At 36.0% G+C, this 11384-nt stretch overlaps 1 long non-coding RNA gene across 1 annotated transcript; it reads right to left on the reverse strand.

Annotated features, from left to right (window-relative positions):
• Positions 1-6024: 6024 nt before the first annotated feature.
• Positions 6025-10657, reverse strand: LOC112637942. The gene is made up of 3 exons (XR_003122844.1): positions 10514-10657; positions 9689-9890; positions 6025-6060 (listed from the first exon to the last, which is right to left on the reverse strand). It is a non-coding gene; the product is annotated as an uncharacterized LOC112637942 (long non-coding RNA).
• Between the last annotated feature and the right edge of the window lie 727 nt (positions 10658-11384).

Genomic DNA, 11384 nt, shown 5'->3' on the forward strand with positions numbered 1-11384 from the left:
TCGAGGTGAAATTCTACAAGCCGATTTACGTGGGTATGTGCATCCTCGACATATCCAAGACATGTTTGTACGAATTTCATCACGAGTATATGACACCAATGTATCGCGACAAATGTCGGGTAATGTATACCGATACGGACAGTCTCATATATCACATCGAGTGTGCGAATGTGTATGAGAATATGAAGCGTGACATTGTTAAATTCGATACGAGCGATTATGCGGTGGACAATGCATACGGTATACCGCTTCTAAATAAAAAGGTGCCGGGTCTGATGAAGGACGAAAATAACGGTGCCATAATGACCGAATTCGTCGGGCTCAGAGCAAAGATGTATGCGTTACGAGTGAATGGGAAAAAGGATACGTAGAAAGTCAAAGGCGTCAAAAGCAACGTTGTCGCGAGAACGATAACGTTTGACGATTACACGCGGTGCTTGAACGAAGAGATTGAAATGACGCGTCAGCAGTCGTGTATACGATCTAAATTACACCAAGTATACACGATTCGCGAGACGAAATTTGCTCTGAGTCCGTACGACGACAAGCGGTATATCATACCCGATACCACCGATACGCTACCGTGGGGACATTATCAGATACCGTTGTAAATAAATGTATATATTTTATTTATTGTATATTTTGTACATAATCATGTATATATTTTGTACATTTTATATTATATATTTTTATATTTATATATATATTTTATATACACATATTTATATGTTTCAATAAATGTTTACAACACATTATTTTTATGGATCCAAGAGTTGTATGATTTATCCATTCCCAACCATTTCACGTAAACCTCGTCACCCTTTTTTTGTAAAATTTTTTCCACGAGATATACGTCGGGATTAGCGACGCGTTGTAACTCATATTCGTAGAATCCTCCAGCGACGGGATTTCCCCGCGAATCTTCGAGTATGAATGTCGCGGGATTAGTTTTCTGCACCTCGATAATCTTAAAAACTTCGGTCGTCCAATTTGGTGTGAAACCTTTTTCAAAGATGGTCTTGTATTTGCTCACGCGTACCGAATCGCCTACTTTAAATTTTGCAGGAGCCACAATTTTTACGTTGCTATACACCGTATTTAAAAGTTTTTCGGCGATCGTCGGAGTGACGTCGACAGGTCTCATACCGACGGTGCGATGTTTTCGCGTATTGTACTCTGCAACGAGTCGAGATAGTTCGTCGATCCATTTATAATTTCCATTCAACGTAAACATTTTCCACATATTGTTTTTTAAAGTACGATTGAATCGTTCCACGACTGAGGCTTTCATAACGGAATATGTTGAGTAATGATTAATGTTGTGTTTCTTCATGAGTTTCTGCACACTCGAGTAAAATTCTTTTCCCCTGTCAGTTTGAAAATTTTTCGGACATCTTTTATCGTCTCCAATAATCTTTGCGATCGTTTCGGACATTTCGTTCCCGCTCTTACTCTTGAGCGGTACGGCCCACGCATACTTGCTCAACACATCGATAACCGTGAGTATGTATTTATGACCCTTGTTGAGTCGAGAGTACGAACGCATGTCCACCACGTCCGCCTGCCACAGATCATCGTATCCGCGTACAATGACGCGTCTTCGTGGAAAATTTCTTCTCGACGGAGCATGTAATTCCTCGACTAGTTGCCGCTTTTCGGAGGTGCTTTTGTTCTTTCGCACGTTTGATCGAGGTATAATTAATATAGGCGATATTAGTATATCTCGCTTACTGTGTCGAGTCAGATGTTGCATATCTCAACACATTCTTTATCTCATCCATCATTAATCGCAGCGCCTGCACGTTTGTTTCGAGCGCGATAATTTTTGCTCAATTTCTCCCTGTCGATCTCTCAAAAGTTTATCCACGTATCGTTTGTTGACGATGTCGGTATCAGCTTCCGGTTGCGCTACGCGTTGAATTTTGCGCGACTTTGCGTCAAAGCCGGTAGTAGTTTGGCAGAGAGCGTTATCGCGAACGTAATTTCTCAATAATCCATTCCCATTCGTAGTACAAATTGTTCGACGTTCCCAATGATAATCCGAATTTATTAATCGACATTTCGGTACCGAGAACATTGACCGAATGACACGTATCGCCGACGCATAGTTTAATTTATAATAATGCCGGCCTCGCGAAGTTCTTCGATAATTGACAAGATTTCATTGTCGTGAGCATTGTTGCCGGCTCGACGCGAGGCGTCCAGCAATCGCAAACGATCCACCAATTCGTTGGGATCGTTCCAATGCACGTAATCGATCATGTTGTCGCTGAGCGTCATGGTGCGCGGCGCGTCTATACCTCTTCCCATCTTTCTATCGGGGAATAATGGTGCAATTATATATTTATACTTGTACCCTTTATTAGTTTTAATAGGATTATTAACTTTGTTGTCACGTTTATGCGCATTTGTTATATTTAATATACTTTGATATTTATGCAAATCGTCTCGAGTATATTTTTTATGATTGGGAAATTTTTTAAAAATCAAATCGTAGATTCCTTCGGTTCCCTTATATTTTATTCCATCGATAATTAATTATCTTCCTTGTCCACATCGAAACATTTATCACCTAGCGTCATTCCTTCATTGGTAAATTTAACACCGTAGACGTAATCCATACTCTTATTTTTATCAACACTCATAATATCTCCTATATATTTTTGCGCCAGTGGACCTAAATGCTCTCGAAACGTTTTCTGACCTTCGGACGTTTCTAATTCGTGTCGGACCGATGTTACAAACGAATCGGGTGTGGTCTCGTAAATTTCTTCGACGGACGTGGATGGTATTGTTTGACGCGGTTGTACTTTTATCGGAGTAGAAACAGTAGCCATATTAGAAAATTGCTTCCTTCGCTTTGATCGGTGTATATTCGGAATATATCGGTGAATCGTTTATCGGCATATTTATCCGTGCTCGCTTTATTCCTTGCTTGGACTCTTTTATTTTTTCCTCATGCTTCTCTCCAAACGTCAAACTCAACGGTTCGATTTTCGACGCATCAGATTCCACAGTATTTTCGACAAGCTGTTTAAAGGCTCGGTAATCGGTTTAAATTGCCTTTCCAATATGATATCTTCCTCCATTTTACCAGTTTTCAAAGCGCGATATTTTTTGCGAATTGATTCGCTCGTTTTTGCAATCTCTGTCGTAATCTTTTCACGATCGTCGTTCATGATGCTCGATCGATGTGTCGATGATGACTGATCGCTTTACGGTATCGCGAAATCATTAAATCCCCTTCTATATTGTCCATTGATCAACGTACTATCTTTATCAATGACTACGAAGCCATATTTACGTTGCCAACATTTCTGACACAATGCACGGAAATCGTCATAAAGACATATCGGTATTCACGTGATCGTTGTACACATGTTTCAAGTTTGTGCCGTCTTATTTAAACAGGATCAGCAGGTTCGCGTTGTCGCGTATAAGATGCTTAGGTATCTTGGCATATGTCTGACAAAGATAGAAACAGTCAACGCTCGAGTGTCGACCCATTGCAAAGTACTCTCTTATCGTATCCTGCTTGTCGCATGCCACGTCATCAAAAGATAAAGATGGAATTCGGAAGCGCCTCGCTCGATGGAATGACATCGCTGTTATTAGAGAATGTAAAGTAGCCGATTTCATCTATAGGTGCTAGTAAATTTTCCAAGTATTTGTATTTCGGCTGTTGAAGCGATTTCGAGTATACATACACGTTCTCGAACGTACACCGTGCGGACTTTCTATCAAACTAATCAACACGTTTGTCTTACCACAATTTGAAGGGCCGCAAACGATACCGTGTATAGTAGTCAGCAGCATGTTTCCATGCTTGCATACTTTTTTCTCCGATATTAGTTTATCATCGAAATTTGATACTTTGATTACCCGCGCTTGTCGCACGAACCGCATGTTTTCTCTTTCGATCAATTTTGCGAATGATCGCGAGGGGGAGACCTATTTATAGAAGTGTCTCGACTCGAAACCGGTCAGTATCAAAAATGTTTCTCCTTCTGTCGGATGAGAGAGACATTCTCGGGCTTACCACCAAACAACTGCAGTATATCCCAAAGATTTTATTACTTCAAAATTTTGGTGATTACGTGGAACGATGTGGGACAAGCTTCCAGAATATATAAAGGCTGATCCGGAGGTTCGACAATATCGTTCGTGCATGCGACATTACAAACCAGCCATGGCAGCGAACGCACATTGACGGTCCACCACCGTTGATAAAAGATTGCTACGAATGTCAGCGAGAATTGTAAGAGGTAGCGGTCTCTTAAATCGTGCAATAAACGCGCTTCCCATCGAATTACATATTCCCGGTTATCAGTTTTGCGGGCCGGGAACTCGATTAGAGAAACGATTGGCTAGAGGTGATCGAGCATCAAATCCATTGGACGCGGCGTGTCGTGAACACGACATTGCTTACGCGCGAAGCAATGACCTCGACCAACGTCACATCGCTGATCGCATACTAGCTGCAAGAGCGCGAGAACGCATTACCGCGGGATTCGACTCTCGGTGAAAGAGCAGCCGCTACGACTGTTTGGGCGGCAATGAAGGCAAAGACAAAACTCGGCATGGGGATGAAAAAGCCATCGACGACAAAGAGGAGGAAGAAACGAATACTTCCAGTAGCGAAACGTGGTGGTATTTTACCACTTTTACCGTTGTTGGGAGTTGTCGGTTCATTGGCCGGCGGTGCGGCGGGAATCGCAAAGGCGGTAAACGATAGCAAGGCTGCGCAACGTCAGCTGGAAGAGATGCAGCGTCACAATCGCGCTATGGAAGGTCGCGGACTTTATCTCGCTCCGTACAAGCGTGGACAGGGATTCTCAACAAAGTCTAAGAGAAAAAAAAACGTCGAAAAACATTAAAAATGCCTACGGGTGCGACAACTAACGTGCAATTGGAACAATTTGCGAAACGTATGTGTATACCTTTCTTTAGAGGTGTTTTCATGCGCAATAATTTACCGATAAGCGGTGTACGACGAAACGAGAGCGGTATCGTCAATTTGGATGACGTTGATGGTCCCGGTACTCATTGGGTAGCGTACGCAAAGAGGGACGATCGTGTCGTATATTTCGACAGTTTTGGAAATCTTCGACCGCCCAAGGAACTTGTACGATATTTCGGACGAGTGAAAATTGAATACAATTACACATCTTATCAAAGTTATAATCAGAGTATCTGTGGACAGTTGTGTAAAATTTCTTCAAACGATCAATTTAAAGCCTGACAATCCATCGTCATGACTCAGTATTCGTTCGACATGTCACTGACACTTACGTTGACTGGCAGAAGCAGCGTTCTCGCTGTAAGCTATTTCCCCGCTATAGATTTGACCGATGCCGATTACGAGCTCGGATTAACGGATTTTGAAACTTATCACACGATTCCGAACGTAAATTTTTCGAATAATAAATTTTATTTTGGCAACGACGACAAGGAAATTACGATTCCCGAAGGATCGTACGAATTGCACGCCATAAATGATTATCTCAAACGCGCAATTTTGCGAGATGAACACCTTTCCAGAGATGTTGAAAACGATTATGATGAGGAATATCCAATAGTGCTCCGCGCCAATCACAGTACGCTAAAGAGTGAAATCAAATGCGCCTACAGAATAAACTTTACCAAACCCGACAATGTAGATCCTTGCTTGGATTCTCGTCGAATCGTATATTCAACTCGCAAGTGGTATGAATCGGACGAACCTGTTAATATTATAAACGTAAATATTATTCGTATAGAATGCAACGTGACTACTGGTGCGTACAGCAACGGCATGCGCGTACACACGATACATGAATTTTCACCGAGCGTACCGCCAGGATATAAGATATCGGAAACGCCGGCACAGATCATTTATCTGCCGATCGTTGTACGGAGCATTACGGATTTNGTTCTCTCACTTTAACAGAATTTGTTTCTAATTGGTACTACACATAAAAAAATCCCCGTTGAATCGGTGAAGGGCACGTTGTGCACTCGCCCTGTTAGGCTGGGAAGTTCTTCCTCTATTCTCCTGATTTGGCGCCTTCGGATTATCACCTATTCTGATCAACGTGAGCACTCCTTAGCGGAACAGCGCTTCTCGAAGATGTATGCAAAAGTGCAAAATCAATGGGCTCGATCAATTCATTGCTGTTTAAACCGATACTTTTTTTCGCGAAAGAATCCGAAAATTGCCCGATAAAGCAGAAAGTTATAGAAAATGAGGGAAAATATTTCCTAGATTGATCTTATAGGCCACTGTATATTTATAATTATACAAATAAAAGTATTTTAAAAAAGAACTAAAACTTTTGGATAAACCTAATATATACGTAGGTGTTTCCGGTATTCTTGTACAATAATGTAAAACGTATACACAACCACTGCAAAAAGAACGGGCATCTAAATTTTAACACATTTTTTTCATATTTTCAAAATAGCGATAAATCAGCAAAATAATCATTGTATCAAGATGAAATAAAGCTCAAATGAAAGCTCAACAATTTCTCTTAAAATCAGATAATAAAAAAAATTTGAAGTACAAAAAAATTTTGAAGTTACAAAAAAAAATTTGAAAGTTACAAAAAAATGTTTTATAAAATGGCGGACGTTGAAGATAATTTTCGAAAAATGAGAAACAACAAATTTTTTTTTTAAACTGTTGCGTTGCTCAGGAGAATCTACACGCTAATACATAAATGTATGAGTTTTGAAGCTCATTTATTTCTTAATAAATCCATATTTTTAAACATTTTCTACGATTTTTTTAATAAAGTTATACCGTTTTGGAGAGTGTTGCAAAATGGGCCTTTCTTATAAAATCTGCAATTCAACAATAATTATCGAAAAAAACTTTTTCAATAAAAGAAATTAAAATATAACTCGACCCAAGATGCTCCATATAGTTGAATTTAAATCTTGTTGTGAGTGCATGCGTGTACATATGCATATGCGTGCCCACTCTTGCATTATCCAAAACGTTATTATCAACGTCGTGGACGTGGATCTGATTACATGTGTGTGCGCGTGTCGTGTGTGTGTGCAGTGTGCGCGCGTATGTGCGTGCGTGCGTGTGGTTTTAATAATGTATATTACTACCTTTCGCATATATCAATTCTTCGATTTGTGGAGTATACTGTTAATCAAATTTCTTCCTGTTTTAAATTGTTCGATTCCTTTGGCAAAGCGTTGCGGTGAAAAGGCCTATTTTGCAACATTTTCTTCAAACGGTATAACTTTATTAAAAAAGGTCGTAGAAAATTGTTTTAAAATATGGATTTGTTAAGAAATAAATGAGCTTCAAAACTCATAGATTTGTGTATTAGATTGTAAGATAGATTGTGTAGATTCTCCTGAGCCAACGGTTAGATTCTCCTGAGCAACGCAACAGTTTTTAAAAAAAAATTTATTTCCCATTTTTTCAGAGACTAATCTTCAATGTCCGTCATTTTATAAAACATTTTTTGTAATTCCAATTTGATTTTCTTGGTTTTTAACAGAAATGTTCGAACTTTAATTTGAGCTTTATTTCATTTCGATACGATTATTTGCTGATTTATCGCTATTTGAAAATGTAAAAAAATTGTGTTAAAATTTATGGGCCGGTTTTTTTTTGTGGGTGAGTGTAGATCTCCTTAAACTGAACTTAAAAGTCTCATATTATTTTACAAAAAACGTAAAATTTTGAAATATTAATTAAAGGAGATCGGCCAATGCGCGTAACTAAAAATGCGCGGCGAGAAAGGCTGTCCCACTGTAACATGATATTAGGCGCGCGGAGAAGCGATGGGTGGAGCGCTCTCCAAAACATGATAGCGGCGCGTGGCGCTTGAGCTTTACGTTGGTGAGTGAGCCCTGCCGGTGAGATACCGGAAACACCGTGTGTGTGTGTGTGTGTGTTGTGTGTGTGTGTGTGTGTGTGTGTGTGTGTGTGTGTGTGTGTACAGGGTGTCTGAAAACTTTTCACAGTTCCGTAGTGTGAAGATAGATTGGTTCAAGTAAAGGAGGAAGGTCTTCTACTATTTTGCGACATTTGCAATAATTAACGAAAAATTAATTAAAGAAAATCGGCCAATGTGCACAGTTAGAAGTGCGCGCGGCAAAGTGGTGATTGGAAAGGGAAGGAGCCGCGTGCCTACACATTCACTCGCTCCTCCCTTCCCCAATCACTGCTTCATATATATATATGTATATATATATATATATATATATATATATAAGTATATATATATATATATATATATATATTAAATTTACAAACAGAAGACATTATTATTGTTAATTTATTATATGTATATAAAAAAAATATATACACCGTGGCTCATTTTAATCGACGCACCTGAATATCTCCGTTGGTAAGCCGAATACAAAAAAATTGTTCAGACAAAAGTTGTATGGTTTCAAGGAGGACATAAGATGGTGTCATTAGTTTGATCTTGAAGAGCCACCTGAAGGTCACGTGAAGGTCAGTTCCAACTTTTTAAATGGGACACCCTATATGCTTCCGCATATTCTTGTAGCTCATCTGAAGAGTTAATTTGCAATTAACAATTACATTTTTTTGTTCGAAACAATTATGTGTTTTCTTTACACCAATTGATTCTTCTCATTATTTTGTACATAAAAGTATTAAGGTAAAATAATCGAAAAATGAATATTTTACAAGATATTTTATGGTTTATGTAAAATTAAAAAATGATTTCAAGCCTCATAACTTGGAAAGTATTTAATGAAAACTAACTTAATTATAGTGTTTTGGAAAGCTCTTCAGATGAGCTACAAGAATATGCGAAAGCATATAGGGTGTCCCATTTAAAAAGTTGGAGCTGACCTTCACGTGACCTTCAGGTGGCTCTTCAAGATCAAATTAATGACACCATCTTATGTCGCCCTTGAAACCATACAACTTTTGTCTGAACAATTTTTTTGTATTCGGCTTACCAACGGAGATATTCAGGTGCGTCGATTAAAATGGGCCACAGTGTATGTATATATATATATATATATATATATATATATATATATTATATATATATATATACAAACATATAGAAAAATATGGAATTGTTAATTGTAAATTACATATTTTTTCTTCGAAACAACTGTATGTTTTCTTTACACCAATTGATTCCTCTCATTATGTTGTACATAAAAGTATTAAGGTAAAATAATCCAAAAATGAATTTTTTACTAGATATTTTATGGTTTGTGTAAAATTAAAAAATTACTTCAAGCCTCGTAACTTGAAAAGTATTTAATGAAGAAATACTTTATTATAGTGTTTTGGAAAGCTCTCGAGGTAAGCTACAAAAATATGCAATAAAAAATAGGAGGTTCCATTTAAAAAATTCAAGTTGACCTTGCCCTAAGCTTGGCGACGTTACTCAATGTCAAATGGATGTTACAGTTAAATACATCTTTTTAATCCTTACAACTTTTGTCTAAATCATTTTGTTCTAAAATGCATTCTATACGAGATATTCGACTGTGTCCAGACTTTTTGGTCCACCCTGTATATATATATATATATATATATATATATATATATATATATTTTATATACATATAATAAAATTAACAATAATAGTGTCTTCTGTTTGTAAATTTAAAAATAATTTAAAAATCGTTAAGCATTAATTGCACATAAACATCTTAATAATAATTGTAATATATTTGATTTATTTACCCATGTTAAAACACTGAGATCCAATTCCAGAAAATATGAAGCAAATCGGTCTTTTCTTATATAAGTTACATCTCTTTATTGCATTATTAGTTGCTTTAGATCCAGCAATTATGTATCCTCTGTAGGGATGATTTTCTATATTGCTACTATAAATACGATGCAGGACAGATATATATTCTACATCTATTGATCGACTTTGTATCTATAAAGATATATTAGTTATAATTGCATAATTATAAGTATAATTATGTTAAGTATAATTATAAGTATAATTATCTTTTAACATTTTAATAGATTATTTTTTTTAAAGTTAATTCTAATTAGAAACTTAGTTAAGCAAACGTTTTATATATTTGAGTTTGAAAAATCTGAGTGCCTTTAAAATATTCTATAATTTATGTCGCTGCCACGTTGGATATTATTTAATCACTTTATCCAAGTACGTTTTATATTAACATATTAAATATGCGTTTCGAGAACAATCGGTTTTAATATGTCTTATACCTGTTTATATATAATATTTTACTCTTTCTTTTGTTTATTACGTATTTATTACATATTTATTATTTTATTACGTTTTTATTACATATTTATAGACTAAAACCAATTTGAATCTATCTGTTTAACTTTTATATTTAGATCTTATTATTAACATTAATAATTTAATATGATTAATATACTTTAATTAAATATAATTTATAAATTGTAACAATGATTTTTAAAGTTATTAATATAAATAATCTTTTAAATAATTTTTATCTTCTTTTCGTATTAATATATTCTTTATTCTTTACGTTACATTATTTAGTAGTAATATATACTTACGTCATCTAACATGATTTTAATTGCTTCTTCGGTACGTCCAGATATAACTACAAGCTTAGGTAAATTATTATTTGTTTCATTAACTTTTGTTTTCGGATTTGACTTCAGTAATAAATGGCAATTAGCACCACCAAATCCGAAGGAATTAATACCGGACGTAGCCACCCTTCCATTCTGTTGGTTCAGTGACTATTTTTACTCTTCCTTCAATGATAGCAGTCATATCCTTTCGTGGATGTTTAAAATGTATAGTAGGAGGGATTATACTAGTTTCCATTGCTATTAAAACCTTTACAAGAGAAATATATTTGTTATAATACACATAGATAATAATATCTTAGTTCTATAATTATAATAAATAATCAATAAATAATCAAAAATGACAGATAAATAAAAAAATACATAAAAGATTATATATATATATATATATATATATATATATATATAATCTTTTATGTGTATATATATATATACAGGGTGTACCACCTAGAAGTGGCCACCCCCTTTTATCTTTTAAACTAAAAGAGATAGACCGTAACAAATATATATGAAATTAAGTGGCTTTAACTAAACTTTATTATGAGCATAGTGGTTGATTACAAAATTTATCTGTATTAAAGAACGGAGAGATATGTATAATTTTTTTATAATAATGTAGATATTTTGATATAATAAAAGTTGTAGCGCTGGTTGAAACGAATATAACGATGTATGATTTAATGTAAATATTTTACATATTATACGAGATTTTCCGGCTTGAAATATCACGGGCGACGTCCACCATTTCATTTTCGGCCCTGCGACTCGTGCATTAGAGGTTGACATATGTCATGTTGTCATTTAATCATGATACTCAGTCAGAAGTTGGCTA

This window comes from Camponotus floridanus, unplaced genomic scaffold (genome assembly GCF_003227725.1).
Source record: "Camponotus floridanus strain SB8 unplaced genomic scaffold, Cflo_v7.5 scaffold223, whole genome shotgun sequence".
Classification (NCBI taxonomy): domain Eukaryota; kingdom Metazoa; phylum Arthropoda; class Insecta; order Hymenoptera; family Formicidae; genus Camponotus; species Camponotus floridanus.